This window comes from Bidens hawaiensis, unplaced genomic scaffold, assembly GCF_021521415.1.
Source record: "Bidens hawaiensis isolate Kalapana, Puna unplaced genomic scaffold, B.hawaiensis_p1.1 tig00004817_1, whole genome shotgun sequence".
Lineage (NCBI taxonomy): Eukaryota > Viridiplantae > Streptophyta > Magnoliopsida > Asterales > Asteraceae > Bidens > Bidens hawaiensis.
The window spans coordinates 1,720,463-1,736,885 of record NW_027491300.1 but is presented as its reverse complement, the minus strand read 5'-3'; positions in this window follow the sequence as shown (position 1 = coordinate 1,736,885).

Here is a 16,423-nt window from a genome sequence, read left to right as displayed (position 1 = left end):
TAGGCAATTTTCTGTTTATTTGTCGTTTAAAAAAAATAAGGGGTTGACAGTTAATGCTTAGGATCTTAAAGTCTCAGGTTTAAAACATGACTCAAGAGTGTTTTATTATAGTGATGGGTTGTCTCATTAATATTTAATTGTGTTCTTAAGAAGAGGGTTTTCTTATAGTGATAGGTTGTCTCATTAATTGTGTTCTTAGGAGAGTTAAACCTCTAACGTCAAAATTTGGTTGGCATTTAAAGTGGTTGCAAACATTGTTAAAAAAGTATATATTAAAGAAAACATTTATATCACCATTACTTGTAATTACTAATTTGCTTGTAATTGAGTTTGGGCTTGAGCTTTCTTCGGTTTCCAATATGTTGTTAAGACGAGTTATTGTTCGGATTTATTAAGTTTAATAATTGTAAAGGTATTCGGCTAAATTGTTATCTTGTTGAAACCACAAGTCTCGGATATATCTTTGAAGTTTAAATTACATATAGCAAATATGGACTAAAGACCATAATAGGAAAACTAAAGTCTTTACCAAGGGTACTGGGGGTGGTGCGTGATGGGAAACCATCACGCGTTATATGCGCACAAACACCGCCGGTGATGGCCATCACCCGTGATGGTGATCCAGCGTTATGACCATCACGTGTAGGAAACCGAGAAAATTGAACGTTGGGATTTTTTGACCGTTGGGGGGGGGGGATTTAATAAAAAAAAGTTAAACAATATAAATAAACAACCATTTCAATCCAACTCAAAACCAAATCCAACACAAAACACTCTCAATCTTCTACTTCATTCAAAACAAAAAAATATGGAATTTCCGAGCAACTTGGTTCCGTTAGACACCAACAGCTCTTCGTCTACGGACGATGACATTGCCGAATGGTTCCCTTTGTTATATAACGAACTTGAAGGCCCGAGCCGTCCAAAGAAATAAATGGTGGATCGTGATCGTATACATGCCCACGAAGTACTAATGAACGATTATTTTGTGGAGGAGCTGAAATACAATGACGAGATGTTTAGGGAACGGTTTCGTTTGCCGAAATCTTTATTTTTAAAGATTGTAGCCGATGTCGAAGCAAGCGAAGAATGGTTTCAAGAATCTTACGACGCGAGGGGCAAACGAAGTTTTACGGCGCTTCAAAAATGCACATCTGTTATTCGTCAATTAGCGACAGGTAACCCACCTGACCAATTCGATGAATACTTATAAATGTCTAAGAGAACTTCATGTGAATGTCTGCAATTTTTTTGTAACGCGATTATTAAATTGTATGGCAAAGAGTTTCTACGAAAACCAACAAGACACGACATTACACGTCTTTACACCGCACATGAGGCTAGATGGCATTTCCCAGGGATGCTCGGTAGCATCGATTGTACACATATCGAATGGAGGAATTGTCCACGAGAGTTTCGAGGGGCGTATGTTAGAGGTGATATCAAACGACCGACCATCTCACTTGAAGCGGTTGTGTCAAATGATTTATGGATTTGACATTCTTATTTTGGTGTTCCCGGCTCAAACAACGACATCACTGTTATGTACACATCACCGTTGTTTCATAGCGTAACAGATGGTATCGTACCTTTCTGTCCGTATTTTGTCAACGGGAGATATTACAGACGTGGACTATCTTGTCGATGGTATCTACCTGGAATGGTATGTTTTTGTGAAAGCCTTTTAATTTCTGTCGAGGACAATGAAAAAGCGTTCAAGAAGTTGCAAGAATCGGCAAGAAAAGATGTCGAGAGAGCTTTCGGTGTCTTAAAGGGTAGATGATGCATACTTAGTCGACCGGTTCGTGCAATGAAAAATCCCACGATCTCTAGCTACGTATATGCATGCATCATATTACACAATATGTTAATAAAAGAAGATGGACGTGCAATTTCTCCAGATTGGGTACCGGATCCTCCTACTCAAGTTCCCGTTCCTGAGGATGTGCAATTAGACTTGCGGGATGAGAATATTCACCATCTGTTGAGATGGGATCTAGTTGAAGTTATAGGTTCTTTAAGTTTGGAATGTCCGGATTCAGATGAGGAGTAGATTGTTTATTGTAACTTTTATTTTTTAATTCTAATTTTTAAGTTGTAATATGTTCTAGTAAAATATTAACTTTATTTTTTAAGTTGCAAAAAAAAAAAAAAAAAAACTTCATCACACCACACCACCACCCCCACTAAACTCCATCACTAGTGATGGATTTGATTGGGTGAGGTGTCACCATCCTATTGGGTGTGATGGGTGATGGAAATGGACCACTCCTCCCCCTAAGGGCACCCGGGGTGGAGCGTGGTGAGCCTCCATCACGCGTGATGGCCTCACACACACCGCCGCCGGTGCCCCATCTAGCGTGATGGTGGTTTAGTGCGTGATGGCTATCACGCTGTGAGGGGGTGGATTTCGAGGAAAAGGAGCCGTTGATGTATGTATACCAAAAGAAGATACACCCATTTCACTCACACAAAAACCTATATATATATATGTATGTATGTATGTATACCAAAACCCATCACACTACCACCACCATGTTGGGTTTGTGGAGGCTTGGGCTCGGTTTGGGTCCGGTTTACTTGAAGACAGATTAAATGGGTTTATAAAGATGGAAGACATGGGAGGTTTTTGGGCCGGCCTTATATCTCTTTATTAAGGACCGTTTATGTTATCTTGTTCCCTAAGCTAGAAACCCTAACTAGTCTCTATATAATGTATCCTTGTACTTGTAATTCATCATCACGAGTGAGGCAGTAGCAATAATAAAATACCCTGGTTGCAGCCTGTGGACGTAGGTTAGTTTATACCGAACCACGTTAAATCTCGCGTGTTCATATTCGTTTCTATTTCTCTTGCAGATTATATTGTGTTTGTGTGTGTGTTGAAATACCCGAATCCCTAACAGTGGTATCAAGAGCCGAGGTTACGGTTACACACGAAAAAACACGATCGCGAGAGAAAAGATTTGTGTCAGACTTGATTTTGTATTGGCAGCCGGCCTTCACGCCGCCGCCATCAAAATTCCTTCACCATCTATTATATTGCAACTAATTATTGTTTGAACTAATAATACAATTGCATTGTTTGAGAATACCACAGCCACCATCGACGCAAGTAAAATAATCAAAAAGTCAACAAGATATTCTCCAAAGACCAATTGCTAATTGTTGAAGTCCTTTGCTCAAGTCTTCGGCATCAATTTCTTGATCAGAAAGAAACCGAAAACAAGGTTTTTGTTTCTTAATTAGTTTCAGTTTCTGATTTTTAATTACGGGTTGGATTGGTTCAAGTAATATTGGTCGGTTTTGGAGTATCGGGTTTGGCTTTGTTTTTGATCATTGGGTTGTGGCGTTTTCCGGGCAGTTTAGCCGGGTGGTTTTATGGTGATTAGCGAGGGTTATTTTGTTTGTCCGAGATTATTTTTGTTCTGATTGTGTTACCGAGATCCAAAGTCGAAATTCTCAATTTGAGATAATGACAGAAGACGGAAAGGTTATGATATAGAAGTTTGATGGGCAAAAGTTTGGTTGGTGGAAGATGCTGGTTGAAGCGCTACTTTGTCAGAAAGACTTGGACGTAGTGCTAGAAGATGAAAAACCAGAAAAGATGTCAGAAGCAGATTGGAAGAAGTTAGACAAGAAGGCTAGGGCTTGTATGACATTGTCATTGTCGGAAGATGTGGCGTTTAACATCATGAAAGAAACCACAACGCGTGGTATGATGGATGCAGTGTCCAACATGTATGAGAAGCCCTTTGCAGCAAATAAGGTCTATCTTATCCGAGAGCTAGTGACTACAAGAATGAAAGAGGGCGGGTCTATTGCAACGCATATTAATAATCTTATTTCGATCCTGTCCCGCTTAGTGTCGGTCGACATTAAGTTTGATGATGAAGTTCAAGGTCTTTTGTTGTTATCATCTTTGCCTGACAGTTGGTCGCAAACAGTGACTGCGGTTTGTAGTTCGTCTACAAAAATTACTTTTGATGGGATTCGGGATTTGATTCTTGGAGAAGATTCAAGACGCAGAAGTTCAGGTGAATCAGCAGGTAATATATTAGTCATAAAAGGCAGAGGTAGGGGAAAACAATGAGGCAGTGGGAGCAGGAAGAGGAGTCAGTCTAGGACTCGTAAAGATATTGAATGCTGGGGTTGTAAGAGAAGGGACACTTCAGGAATTAGTGTCCAAATGATAAGAATGAAAAGAAAGAAGTCAACACTGCAGAAGAATGCTCAGAGGATGAGTTTTTTGTTCTTAGTGTTGATGATAATGTTGATTCCTGGATCATAGATTTTGGTGCTTCATTTCATGCTACCCACAGCAATGAAGCATTGCAGAATTTGAAGGAAGGTGATTTTGGTAAGGTTAAACGGGCAAACAATGATGTTCTTGATGTTACGGGCATGGGTGACATGAATTTAGTTACTTCAGCCGGTTCATGGACCTTGAAGGATGTCAGAGTGATTCCAAGCTTAAAGAAAAAGTTGATTTCTGTCGGGCAGTTGGATGAACAAGGACATGAGGTTAAATTTGGGAACGGGCAGTGGAAAGTTGTTAAGGGAAATCTTGTCATTGCTCAAGGAAGAAAGAGGGGTTCATTGTATATGGTTAGTTTATCGTTTGAGGGAGTGACCGACCCAGTTCAGAAGAAGACCAAAGTCCGGTTCACAGAGTCTAGTGGGCAGAAGAAGATTTGTTTTGCAGGAGATAAATCTAGAGCCACATGTCAGATTCAGGTTGAACGTGCTAAAAGAGGTTCAGAAAAACCAGTCAGAGGTTTTCGCGGCACTGGGAGCACTGACAGTCAGTTAGTCAAAGCTTTAGCCAGAGTTACCAGACAGTGGGTTAAGAGAACCAATATTTCAGCGGTTAAAGTCTCTCCAGAAGATTACCTGCTTAATATGAAGAGTGTTGTTTGTTCTCAAGGTATTCCAGGACTCGGCAGTTTGTGTAAGTGGGAGCCGGTAGGGACAGAGATGAGTCAGTGGCATTTGTAGCCATGACTGATGTGTTGGAGCTCGGGGGAGCTTCAACGGGCGTTCAGGTTAACTGATGAGATGGCAGATGCAACCAGGAAGATGAGGAAGATTACAAGAGGTACAAGCGATTATTGGTAGGCAGTTTGAAGATTATCAAGCCTTCAAGTGGGAGATTGTTGGGTTTGTGGAGGCTTGGGCTCGGTTTGGGTCCGGTTTACTTGAAGACAGATTAAACGGGTTTATAAAGATGGAAGACATGGGAGGTTTTTCGGCCGGCCTTATATCTATTTTTTAAGGTCCGTTTATGTTATTTTGTTCCCAAAGCTAGAAACCCTAACTAGTCTCTATATAATGTATCCTTGTACTTGTAATTCATCATCACGAGTGAGACAGTAGCAATAATAAAATACACTGGTTGCAGCATGTGGACGTAGGTCAGTTTAGACTGAACCACGTTAAATTTCGCGTGTTCATCTTCGTTTTTATTTCTCTTGCAGATTATATTGTGTTTGTGTGTGTGTTGAAATACCCGAATCCCTAACACCCCCACTAAATTTCATCACTAGTGATGGATTTGGTTTATGTGAGGTGTCACCTACCCATCGGGTGTGATGGGTGATGGATTTGGAACCACCCCCTCCCCCAATTGTTTCACTGATCAAAATGAAGATCATGAATACTCTCCATTGTCATTAGTCAAAAGAGAACCAACTTCGTCCCACCTAACAATATATATGACCGTGATGTCCATCTGCCAATATAGCCACCACAATGCTACAAAAAAGGATCATAGACAAGATTGAGCATTACATGGGTTTAACGTCCAGGCAATTATCAAATACACATACACAGAACCATCTACAAGAGACATGTTTACAACATTATATGCAAACTAGTAGTTTAGTGAGAGGTATTCTTAGTCTTGGGAGGGATAAGAATAAGGAATGCCTAGTAGCAAAAGAAATAACACTGAATGCATCATTAACCTAAATTTGAAGTCCAAAAGATCATTTATTTACAAAGAATAACAAAAGATTACTTTTTTTTTTTTTGCCGTAAACGTCAGTGCAATGGCTCACCTACTGACTAGTTACTACTAGTTTGACATGGTCTCCTTATGTTCAAATCATCTTACATTGGTACTCACCATATAACTAATGAATTACTAGATACATTCAATGCAAAAACATACTGATAAATCATATATACCACTATACTAGCATTACATGCTCTTGCTTGAATCAATGCAACCCAACAATCAATTACCATATAAAGAAAACCTGGAGGATCAACTGGTTCCAAATTTAGGAACAAAAAAAACGAAAAGAGCAAAATGACGTGTTTGGTGAAATCGTATATAATGTTATAATAGAAATCATAGAATGGGGCAATAAAGATTGCATAACTCATATTAGATAAGGCTATATAAAAAGTGATAGGGGTACACACATGTTCAAGGCTTCTTTCAACGTTTGATAGGTAGAAAAGAAGGAAATTCGGCATTTGTGAGATGAAGTCAAGTAAAATGAGCGGTGGTGGTGGTGGTGGTGGTGGTGGTTGGGGGGGGGGGTATTATAAAAATTGTACTTTTTTTTTCTCTTGACTAGGTATTGTCTAGCTAAGATTTGTTAGTAAGGTTTATGATGAGCTAATTAATGTAGCTAGTCCAGTAGTATCCGTTTGTTTTATAGGCCAAAAAGTAACGTCAATGTATCTTTATCACGAGGGATGTTGTTAATAATGTATAGTCAACATGTCAATTGACCCTTCGATCGTTAGAATTTATCATTATTTTTTTTTAGTTCTAGTTGAAATAAAAAATAACTTTGTGATATCGCTCTCACTAAACAGTTATAGTTCAGCCACTTACCCCATGCATATTATCGTTTATTTTCTAGGTCACCTACCGCCAATTTTGCTTTATCACGAGGGATGTTAATAATGTACGTACAGTTTACGATAGTATGCATGAGGTAAGTGGCTGACCTATAATTGTTTACTGAGAGCGATATCACAAAGTTATTTTTTATTTCAACTACAACTAAAAAAGAATAATGACAAATTCTAATGATCGGAGATTTTTTATTTCAACTACAACTAAAAAGAGATATGACAAATTCTAATGATCGAAGAGTCAATTGACCAGTTGACCCTCGTCTTAGTTTGGCCCCTACAAAAGAGAAAATGATGCATACATTTATACCACAATTAGTGTAGTTTATAATTAAGTTCCGGGTTACGGTTGAATTTTTGAGTTTTCTTTTTTTCTCAACAAAAGTGTATAATTTTAATTTGTTTCTCTTATTATTAACGTTTATTTTTGACATTCTTATGCTTGAAAGATGTATAAAATAAATGGAAAATGTTAAAATACAAAGAGAGATAAAAATATAAAGTGTGAGAAGGATTTGTAGCCTTAAAAAAAGCACTAAAAAATTAAAAAAGATAATAAAAAATTCATAACTCAAAATAAATCAAAAACAAAAAAGTAAAACAACCAAAATGTTTCCCACGTCTTTCTCGTTGAAAAAAAGACACAATGTCGAGAAAAAGAAAGACACAGTGACGAAAATAAACAAAAAACAGAGTGATAAATAAAAAAAACACAATATATCGCAAAATAAAACACAATGCGGAGCAAAATATAATACAATTTTGAGTAATATAACACAATATCAAGAAAAAAAATACACAATGCTAAGGAATACAGACACAATCAATGACGATAAAATTGGTTTTGTGAGACTCATAACCTGCTTATATTTTTACTATAAAATTGTTACTTAATTATAAATAATATCTTTTTTTTAAATCAGATATTAGTTTTAATATATCCATAGTTTATAGGATTTTCCTGTCAAATATTTGTTGAGATTAATTTTTAATATAATGAGATGTTATAACCCGTTTAAGGGCTATCTGGGTTTGGTTAAACCCATACACGTGAATTCAGGTCAAATGCATGAGATTCTCTATTTGCAAATAAAACAGCCTAGTGGCTTGAGAAAATGTAGAAAGTTTCTTTTATATATATTTAAGATATATATAAAAATATGAAGAGGATTAAGTGAAACCTTAAAACTCCTAAAGATTTATTTTTAATTAAAAATAAAAAAATATTTCAAATTTCCGTTTCTTCCGCTATTCTTATATTTTGTTACTATCCACTAGTAAAAAAAATAGAAAAAGATGTTGTAATGCACATACGTATTACTATGCGATACTGTTGTATTACACATGTGTAATACTATGTATTCTTATATTCAATAGTGTTTATTTGCATATTTAATATTTGTGTATTGTATATGTCCAGTAGTGTTGTATTATATACAAAAAAATATAATAAAAAAAGTCGATGTATTGCACATGTACATTAATGTTGTATTACACATGCGTACTAATGTGTTTTCCATGTATGTATTGGTCTTATATTGCGTATATACAATAGCGTGTAACAAATATGTGCAATAGTGTTGTATTCCATGCAATACAACACATTTGACTATATGCAATACACACTATTACACATGTGCACTACATCAACGAGATTACTGACGACTTTTTTTTGAAACAATATCAACATATAAGAATAATGGAAAAAAAACAACAAAAAACTTTAAAAAAAATTAAAAATAATTCTTCAGGAGTTTTTAAGTTTTCTATTTGAAAGGAGTTTCATTTGATCTCACCAACATATATATATATATATATATATATATATATATATATATATATATATATATATATATATATTGTCACACCCGGCCCTGAGCGGCGGAAACAGCCGGGCGCGCACGAGTGGGGATTGATAATTAAGCACGGGCCATTGCAAAACATTCAAAGATTTTTATTGCGCATGAGAAGTTTATTACAAACACATTACATTGTTCAAAGATTACAAAAAGAAACATCCAAGTATAAAACTGAAGATTTCCTCGCCATATCCCCTTGCGCGGCGGGTAACCGTGCGCATCGAGGGGATAAAACCAAAATCTTCCAAAAAGCTTGTTTTAGATGTTCAGCGTGTGGTGCTCTAAGTGTGACTCCATGCGCTACCTAGTTATCTCCTGAAAGACACGTAAAAACATTTGAATCAGTATAAACTGAGTGAGTTCACAAGTTTTAGTAACTCGATAAAATCATTCTGAAACATTTCTGGCAACATCATTAACATCTGCTTGGTAAAATCGTATTAACACATAATTCTGACAATATTCTGATAAAAATCGTTCCGCGGGTTACGCGTGAACAAATTCTGGATACGGTGCCCGTCCATGTTAGTGGCGCAGCCACTACGAGCTAAAATAACGTAAAACCGTCCCGCGAGTTACGCGCAGACGTTTCTGGAAAACTATGCTCGTCTATGCAAAGAGGCATTGCCCCTACGAGCTAAGGATACTGTCCCGCGGGTTACGCGCGAACAATTCTGAGAAACTGTGCTCGTCCATGCAAAGAGGCATTGCCCCTACGAGCTAAGGATACCGTCCCGCGGGTTACGCGCAGACGTTGTGCCGGAAAACAAGGCGCTCGTCCATGCAAAGAGGCGCGACCCCTACGAGCGGGCTCAACCCCATAGTACTGCCCCATGCCAGGCACTCGTCCATGCAAAGAGGTGCGACCCCTACGAGTGGGCGGATCAAACCAGCAGTCCCTACCCTTAGAGTTCCAATGGTAAAGTGATCACTTACTCGAGTTCTAGCGCACATACATTGAAAACCTTAGATAACCGTTTGCATTGCTCATCATGAAACATAACTTAAACACATAATCGCTTTCATAGCTTGTAAGTATACCATGATAAAACATTATTTAAGTACGTGTCCCTCGCCCCGAAAGCAATTTAAAAACAGTGAAAACAGTGAAAATAGGGGCTGTGAGACTCACCTGAGGTTCTTGTTAAGGGATTAATCGAGATTCGGGTTTTCTTGGTGTTGGCCTCGGAATCGAAGGTCTAGAATACGATTAAATAACAAGTATATATATTAAGATCAAGAAATAGGAGAATATAAGGGTTGGATAGTAGGTCTCAAGGTTATATTCTCGGCTTACCTAGTAACAGGATCGGAGCTGGAAACAACGGATGCTTGGGAAAGGATTAGTGCAAGTTTGTAGTTCTTGAAGTGTGTTTTGGGTGATAATTTAGGCTACAAATTTATAGGCAAACTCAAGGGAACACAATCCCTTGCTTTAGGGGATTAAAATCTTTTCATATCTAAATGTAATGATGATAAAGTATGGAAGTTATTATTATTTACTTAAGAGTGGAGTGGTGGATAAAAGATTTTGATTTGATTTGGACAGAACATGCAGATCTGGGGTTGGTGAGAATAGGGTGGCTGACAGTTGACTTTTCATGTTACAGTGTGCTTTTTCAGGTACTTTTGTCAGTGTACAGTAAAAAGTGGAAAATCTCTGAAACACGCTACTGTTTCCTTTCGGGCGGGAGTAATCTCCTTAACTGGAGAATAGACCAAGTGTTCTGCGCGTATAACTTGGTGCGCATAGCTTTCTGCGTATAGGACATGTCTTTGCTGCGGGTAGGTGCGTAACCTTCTCGCAGTTAGGGACATTTGAGTTTCATTTGTAGATTCTCCAGGTGGTCTTGGTATTTCAACATAGTGATCAGTCATGTTGAAGTCAATTCCATCTTGGAGCTTCAGACAAACTAGCTCTCAACGTTCCCGCCATGCGGGTAGGTTAGTTCCCTTCCGCACGCGCATAAACGATGTAGGATGCACCCGCCTTAGCATCATGCGGGATGGTCAACCCATAGTCAACATAATGTTTAAGTTACATGAAAACATAAAGCCAAATCATTCACGCATGGCGCATATAACATATGCTCACGCTGGTTCTTAACATGGTGCGCTCGCGCAGGTTGCACATAACAACTGCACGCACTGACTAACATGGCGCGCTCGCGCAGGGCGCACATAACATATGTACGCGCTTAATATTCACAATCACCTAATTATTAGGTTGATTACTTAGCTTATGGGTTTGGGAAAATTACCGGTTGTCACATTCTCCCCTCGTTAAACGAATTTCGTCCCGAAATTTAGGAGACGTTGCTGGCAGAAGCCATGTTCTGAAAGAGGTGTGGGTATTTCATGCGCATCTGATCTTCTCTTTCCCAAGTGAATTCAGGCCCACGCCTCGAGTTCCATTGAACCTTTACTAACTTGATTTTGCTCCTGCGTAACTTTTGTTCTTTCCAATCGGTTACTGCTATAGGTTCTTCTACGAAGTGCAGCTGTTTGTCGATGTGAATCTCTTCCATCGGCAAAATTAACGTTTCGTCAGATAAGCACTTTTTGAGGTTGGACACATGAAACGTATCATGAACTCCACTGAGTTCGGCGGGTAGACGGAGTTTATAAGCAACTGGACCGATCCTCTCCAGGATCTCAAATGGTCCAATGTAGCGCGGATTTAGTTTTCCTCGCTTACCGAAACGGGGGACTCCCTTCCATGGAGAGACTTTCAAAAGTACTTTATCCCCTACTTGAAACTCCAACGGTTTCCTTCTCATATCAGCATAAATTTTCTGTCTGTCGCGTGCTGCCTTAAGGCGATCCCTTATCTGAAAAATCTTGTCTGTTGTTTCTTGGATCACTTCCGGACCAGTCATTTGCTTGTCGCCCACTTCAGCCCAACACAGTGGGGATCTACACTTGCGCCCATACAAAGCTTTGAACGGCGCAGCCTTGATACTTGTGTGATAGCTATTGTTGTAAGAAAATTCAACCAATGGGAGATGAGTATCCCAGCTACCTTCGAAATCGATTGCGCACGCGCGCAGCATATCTTCCAATGTCTGGATTGTTCGCTCGCTTTGCCCATCCGTTTGAGGATGATAAGCTGTACTCATATCAAGGCGAGTACCTAGAGCTCCTTGTAACGATCTCCAAAACCTTGATGTAAACCGACTATCTCGATCAGAAATGATGGACACTGGGACTCCATGTTTTGAAACTACTTCTCGAATATACAATCGGGCTAACTTTTCCATCTTATCGGTTTCCTTGATCGGCAGGAAGTGCGCTGACTTAGTTAGCCGATCCACAATAACCCATATTGTGTCATAACCCCCAGGTGTCCTTGGCAGTTTGGTGATGAAGTCCATAGAGATTTGTTCCCACTTCCACATGGGAATTTCTGGCTGTTGAAGCAACCCTGATGGTTTCTGATATTCAGCCTTTACCTTCGAACACGTTAGGCACTTACTGACATACGCCGCGATGGCGCCTTTAAGATTGGGCCACCAATACAACATTTTAACATCTTGGTACATCTTGTCTGCGCCAGGATGTACGGAATACCGCGTCTTGTGAGCTTCGTTTAATACCTGCTCGCGCAATCCTCCCTTGAGAGGGACCCATATGCGGTTGGCAAAATATCGATTGCCGTTCTCTTTCAGTTCCAAACTCTTAATCATTCCCCCAAGGGCTTCGTTTTTAACAAACTCTGGTTTCAAGGCTTCTTGCTGAGCGTCTCGGATGCGGGTAGAGAGATCTGCGTGAATGGTCAACCTTAGAGCCTTGACTCGTAGCGTTTTTATTCGCTCCTTCCTACTTAGCGCGTCTGCCACCACATTCGCCTTTCCAGGGTGGTATTTTATTTCACAATCATAATCGTTCAACAATTCAACCCATCTTCGTTGCCTCATGTTTAAATCCTTTTGATCAAATATATGTTGAAGGCTCTTGTGATCCGTAAAGATTATACACTTTGTACCATAGAGGTAATGGCGCCAAATTTTTAGCGCGAAGACAACCGCTCCAAGTTCCAGATCATGCGTTGTGTAGTTCTTTTCATTGGTCTTAAGTTGGCGCGAGGCATACGCTATGACTTTGTCTCGCTGCATAAGGACACATCCGAGTCCTTGATGTGAAGCGTCGCAGTAAACGACGATGTCATCTGTCCCCTCGGGCAGAGATAGAATTGGCGCACTACATAACTTCTGCTTCAACATTTGAAACGCTGCTTCCTGGTTTTCGCCCCAAACAAACATCCTGTCTTTCTGAGTTAGCGCGGTCAGAGGTAGAGCTATCTTGGAGAAGTTCTCAATGAAGCGTCGATAGTAGCCAGCTAGTCCTAGGAATTGCCTCACCTCAGTTGGGGTTTTTGGCGCTTCCCAGTTTTCGATGGCCTTGACTTTGGAAGGATCAACGTGAATTCCTTTCTCGTTTACAACGTGACCGAGGAAGTGAACTTCTCTAAGCCAAAATTCGCACTTGGAAAACTTCGCATACAACTTTTCTTTCCTTAACAATTCCAAAATCAATCTCAGGTGTTGCTCATGCTCGGCCTTGGTCCGAGAGTAAATCAGAATATCATCTATAAACACAATCACAAACTTGTCCAAGTATGGTTTGCACACACGGTTCATCAGATCCATGAATATAGCCGGCGCATTAGTTAGCCCGAAAGGCATCACTAAGAACTCATAATGGCCATATCTAGTTCGGAAGGCTGTCTTTGGCGCGTCTTCCTCATGGACCCTAAGTTGGTGGTATCCTGACCGTAGATCTATCTTCGAATAATAACTGGATCCCTGCAACTGGTCAAATAAGTCGTCAATCCTCGGTAAAGGGTACCGATTCTTGACTGTCAGCTTGTTCAGCTCCCTGTAGTCAATACACATTCTGAACGAACCATCCTTCTTCTTTACAAACAGTACTGGAGCTCCCCAAGGTGAGAAACTTGGGCGAATGAAACCTTTATCCAATAGTTCCTGTAACTGATTGGATAGTTCTTGCATCTCAGATGGAGCTAATCGATAAGGCGCTCGTGCTACTGGCGCAGCTCCTGGGACCAAATCGATGCGAAATTCGACTTGTCGCGGCGGCGGTAATCCGGGCAGATCTTCAGGAAAAACTTCTGGAAATTCGCGCACTACCGGTAAGTCTTCAATTCTTCGCTCATCTTTCTTCTCTACTACATGCGCCAGGAAGGCGTAGCACCCTTTCCTTAGGCACTTACGCGCCTTTAGGCACGAAATCAGTTTCGTCGCAACTCCCTTTCTTTCCCCTTGGATCATCAAAGTTTCTCCGTTCAACAGTGGAATCCGAACCTGCTTCTCATGACAAACAATCTCCGCGAGATTCTCGACCAACCAATCCATACCTACCACAATATCGAAACTTCCCAAATCTATTGGCAACAAGTTTATATTGAACTCATGACCTCCCATGACTAATACACATTGCTCAGTCCTTTCATTCGCGCATAACTGCCTACCATTGGCTAGTTCTATAGTATAAGGTTTGTCTAGCCTACTGGTCGCTAAGCCCAGGGAGTTTTTAAACTCATGGGATATAAAACTTAGGTCAGCGCCAGTATCAAATAAGACAGATGCATAATGACCGTTAAGCAAAAACGTACCGGTTACCACATTCGGCTCTTCCTTTGCTTCACCCGCGCCGATCACAAAAGCTCTCCCGCGAGCTTGGTTTCCTTTCTGTGGGCAATCCCGACTGAAGTGTCCAGGCTTCCCGCATGCGTAGCAGTTGTCGCTCGATCCAGCTTCTCTGATGCGACAATTCATCGCCTTGTGTCCTGGTCTGCCACATTTGGCGCATTCGATTTTTGCGCATTCACCCTCGTGGTGATACTTGCATTTGCTGCACCATGGGCGAGGCCCGCTGTATCCTTTTCTTGATGGTTCCGCGGCTTGAATCGCGTAAACCCTCGTGCTTTCCTGCTTCTTGGGCGGTGGCTGCTTGAAGTCTGACCCTCGGTGGGCGTTCCATTTCCTCTTGGAGTCGGAGGTTCGCTGCTCGTTCAAGCGGGTGGTCAACATACCCGCACGAACCGTATCCCTTGTAAGGGTGATGGCTCGCGCAACCGCCTCGTCAAAGGTCGGAGGTGCGGCGGCGTTGAGCGGGACTCTAACGACAGGAGGTAACCCAAAGATGTACCTCTCGATTTTCTTTTCTTCTGTGTTTGCCATGTCTGGCACCAGCTGGCAGAGCTCGTTGAAACGGTTGGTGTAGGCATCGATATCCGTTCCTACCATGGTGTGGTTCCAGAATTCTTGTTGCAAGCTCTGAATTTCTGCGCGAGAGCAGAACTTTCTCATCATCATTTCTTTCAATTCTTCCCAGGTCTTGTGAAGAGCAACTTCTCGCCCCAAAGTCTTTACTTGGAGCTTCCACCAAGACGAAGCTGCTTCTTGGAACATGCAGGTCGCGTAAAGGACCTTCTGGTTTTCACTACATCCGCTGATGGAGAGAACGGTCTCCATCTTGTCAATCCAATTGTAGAGCCCAATGGCTCCTTCGGTGCCTTTGAACGGCCAAGGCCTACAGGCCATGAATGTTTTATAGGAGCATCCTTTGTTCAAGGCTCCTGATTCGGGTTCTGGGGTCTCGTTCTCTTGGCGACCCTGACTAGATTCGGCCTTGCTGGCCTCATGCGTTGCAATCGCCTGCGCGATTATTTCTGCGAGCTCCTCGGGTGTCATGGTAATTCCCTTGGCTCTGGTTGGAGGCATTCTTTTCATAAAAAGAAAATATAACAAACTTAGCGCATGTACTCAGAGCACATAATGTCCTTATCTCTAGACACTGTGACCCGTGTTCCTAAGTGCGTGTGTGATTTTTCTTTTGAAAATATTCTTTTGAAAATATTCTTTGAAAAAATATTTCATGCGATTCCCCAAAGGTTATAGTCTAGGTTAAAAACTTCTTTTCCTAGTTCGCTATAACCAGTGCTCTGATACCAATCTGTCACACCCGGCCCTGAGCGGCGGAAACAGCCGGGCGCGCACGAGTGGGGATTGATAATTAAGCACGGGCCATTGCAAAACATTCAAAGATTTTTATTGCGCATGAGAAGTTTATTACAAACACATTACATTGTTCAAAGATTACAAAAAGAAACATCCAAGTATAAAACTGAAGATTTCCTCGCCATATCCCCTTGCGCGGCGGGTAACCGTGCGCATCGAGGGGATAAAACCAAAATCTTCCAAAAAGCTTGTTTTAGATGTTCAGCGTGTGGTGCTCTAAGTGTGACTCCATGCGCTACCTAGTTATCTCCTGAAAGACACGTAAAAACATTTGAATCAGTATAAACTGAGTGAGTTCACAAGTTTTAGTAACTCGATAAAATCATTCTGAAACATTTCTGGCAACATCATTAACATCTGCTTGGTAAAATCGTATTAACACATAATTCTGACAATATTCTGATAAAAATCGTTCCGCGGGTTACGCGTGAACAAATTCTGGATACGGTGCCCGTCCATGTTAGTGGCGCAGCCACTACGAGCTAAAATAACGTAAAACCGTCCCGCGAGTTACGCGCAGACGTTTCTGGAAAACTATGCTCGTCTATGCAAAGAGGCATTGCCCCTACGAGCTAAGGATACTGTCCCGCGGGTTACGCGCGAACAATTCTGAGAAACTGTGCTCGTCCATGCAAAGAGGCATTGCCC